This window comes from Schistocerca piceifrons, chromosome 3 (genome assembly GCF_021461385.2).
Source record: "Schistocerca piceifrons isolate TAMUIC-IGC-003096 chromosome 3, iqSchPice1.1, whole genome shotgun sequence".
Classification (NCBI taxonomy): Eukaryota; Metazoa; Arthropoda; class Insecta; order Orthoptera; family Acrididae; genus Schistocerca; species Schistocerca piceifrons.
Window position 1 is genome coordinate 150,321,908 of NC_060140.1, and position 3,461 is coordinate 150,325,368.

General features: G+C 42.8%; 1 pseudogene; it reads left to right on the forward strand.

The window, feature by feature from the left end:
* Positions 1-1,011: 1,011 nt before the first annotated feature.
* On the forward strand, positions 1,012-1,130 carry LOC124790589 (annotated as a pseudogene).
* The last annotated feature ends 2,331 nt before the right edge of the window (positions 1,131-3,461 follow it).

Below are 3,461 nucleotides of genomic sequence, written 5' to 3' on the forward strand. Positions count from 1 at the left end.
GTTGTAACATTCCATCACCACTGAAATCGACAAATTCTATCTCTGGAGCTTAATGAGTACCACTTTTTGCTAGTTGCAAGAATTTCGGAGAGCACACTTCTGCTCCTACGTTAGTTCTGCTGTGTTTCACTTTAACAGATAAATATCTTCTGATTTGAAACTTCCTGGCACATTAAAACTGTGTGCCGGACCGAGACTCGAACTCGGGACCTTTGCATTTCGCGGGCAAGTGCTCTACCATCTGAAGTATCCAAGCACTGTCCTCACGGCTTTACTTCCGCCAGTACCTCGTCTCCTGTGAGGACGGGGCTTGGGTAGTTCAGATGGTAGAGCACTTGCCCGCGAAAGGCAAAGGTCCCGAGTTCGAGTCTCGGTCCCGCACACAGTTTTAATCTGCCAGGAAGTTTCATATCAGCGCACACTCCGCTGCAGAGTGAAAACCTCACTCTGCATTCATGTTCTCATTTGTTCTACATCTAGTCTACATTTACATAGATACCCCGCAAGCCACCCTACGGTGCGTGTTGGAGGGTTCCCTGTATCGCTACTAGCTATTTCCTTCCCTGTTCCATCCGCAAATAGAGCGAGGAAATAACGACTGTCTCCGTAAGAGCCCTAATTTCTCGTATCTTATCTTTGTGGTCGTTACGTGCAATGTATGTTGGCTGCAGTAGAAATGTTCTGCAGTGCGTTTCAGATACCGGTTCTCTAAATTTTCTCAGTTGCGTTTCTCGAAAAGAACATCGCCTTCCCTCCAGGGATTACCATTTGAGTTCCTGAAGCATCTCCGTAACACTTACGCGTTCGAACCTACCGGTAACAAATCTAGTAGTCCGCTCTGAACTACCTGGATGTCCTCCTTCAACCCGACTGCACTGCTTACTGCATTTCGTACATCTTACGTAAAGCAAAGGGTTTGCAATAGAAGAGATGTTTCACAATGGGGAAGATGAACAATTCCTCATAGTTCTTAAGGTATGCATTTCAGAACGCATGTTTACTGGACAATTTACCAACAGCCTTGTCGCAGTGATAACACCGGTTCCCGTCAGACCACCGAAGTTAAGCGCTGTCGAGCTAGGCTAGCACTAGGATGGGTCACCACCCGGGTCTGTTGAGTGCTGTTGGCAAGCGGGCTGCACCCAGCCATTGTCAATTGAGGAGCTACTTGCTTGGGAAGCAGCGACACCGGTCACGAAAACTGACAATGGCCGGGAGAGCGGTGTGCTGACCACATGCCGCTACGTATTTACATCTGGTGACGCCTAAGGGCTGCGGATGACACGGTGGCCGGTCGGTAATGTCGGGCTTTCTAGGCCTGTTTGTTTAGACGGTGTTTTTTCTTGTTTTAGTCTTGGTTTGGTTCATACAACCACCTCTCAAAAAAATTGAATACTTTTTTAAAAACTCTGCGTGCCTCAATGGCAACAATAGGTACTAAGCGTGTGTTGTAATGACACGATTGACGCCAAACACGTCTACTGATTGATATAAGACATGACTGTTTCCTTGGAAACATTGACGTCGGCAGCAAGCAGGGAGATAGACAAACTCGCGTAATACGCTGCTCGTGATAACATTGACGGCATGGCTGTGAGAGTCACCGCTACGTGTTTCGAAACGCAACACTGGCACTGATGACACATAGCGTTATCTGGCCCAGCAGTGCCCTCTTCTCGTCGCAGCTGCCTTACTTTTTATCAGTGTGTGGACAAACAGTACATAGTTATCTGCTGACACATGCATTTCGTTTTCGGTGAAGTAAACAAACCTGCAGAACAACGTATCACTGTCTCACCAACTACAAACGTAGAAAATCCCTCGCAGCTCTCGAGTGAATACATTATCTCCATTTTTAGAACAACATATTTTCTTGGCAAGTCTCTTGTTGTTACGCTCGCAAGGCACTTGCTCGTTAAAAGAATGGCCTCAAACTGTAGATCAATGAAGGTTCTGCATGATAAGGGAGGCAGTGGTTGAAACGTTCCGTTCCGTTCCGCTCAAGTAGTTCCAAGCCCGTAACTGCTGTGGTGTCTGATTTGCGGCGCGCATGATAAATTACGAAACGCTTGTTTGATCGAAAACCTTAATCGGAGTACCAAATTAATTATGTTAACTGTCACACTATTAAAGCCAGTCCAAAATAAGTGTCCTCTGTCTCGCTTTGACCTGGCAGACAGGGCTAAAATTGTCACTAGCCCCATACCAATAATCAGTGCCTTGCTTGAGCCAACTAATTTCAGCTCTCTGGTGTGACCAGCAGGTTCGAAAACGAGCACTGCAAACAGTCATAACACCGTCTCACATCTGTTTCTATCCTCTCTCGCCGATACTCTCGTCCATAAGAGAGTGAGAATAACAGTTTAAAGGCAACAAGGAGAAAGTGTGACTATGCGGTATCATAAATTGAAATCACTTATTGCTTGTAACTCTTGTGCCCTAAATTGTGACTGCATGAATTGTAAATTGAAATACCACTTTACACTGGAAGCTAGTTATAACTGTTCCCAACCGTTCCAGAGTGCGTGGTAATTTTTAACTGTTTCGCAACACTAACGTCTAGGGCCCAGTCAAACATGTTTGTCGCAGTTACCCTTGATAATTACTCAATAACCAAATCAAAAATGTGCAGACAGGAATGTTATGTGCATTGAATAAAAATTTATTAATGTTAATAATAAATTGGAGTTTTTTGGTTTAAACCAGAAACAGAGTATATTGTTCTTTTTCTACACTAACCAATGTAATAACTGAGCGAAAGCCTTAAAATAAAAGAAAACCAGAGCAGTAGAACACGATAATTGACGTTTAAATTCCCATAAAACCTCGTAAATAGTTCAGAGTTCATCAATGCATGCTTGAAAAGTAAAGTTCCACATTGACTAACCAATCAAAACCACAACATAAAATCACTCAGAAAATAATCGCGGAAATGTTTTTAGAATTCTATCATGTCCACTTAGCGAGAATTATTCTGAGTTCATACGTTAGCTGACTTGCTAAAGTATTTCTAAGTATTCACTGCTCACATGGGCGGAAAACACAAGTCCGCAGTTTCATACTTATAAATTCTTCGGACATTATTGAAATACGACCTGGACACCACTCACCCGTACGTCTTTTCTGCTCCAGTTCTCACAACGGAATGACCATGAGCAAGACGGCTACCAGATAATTACTCTTCGCACTGTCGTAAATCAAATTCACATCGTCCTGTTTTCCAGACTACATACTCAATAATACTGCAAGATACATCACATACCATGGATATTTATTCAGCTTTACAATGCTGTCGCTGGTTCTCAACTAAGTTCGTCAGGTTGTCCAATATTTAGTATTTTGCGCGTGTTAAGGTTAGTTTAAATTTTGTTGTTAATAAATTAAAACAAAACTAAATATATTCTACATCAATATATACGTCTAATTCGTTATGCTGACACTACATTCATTGTTTTATTAAT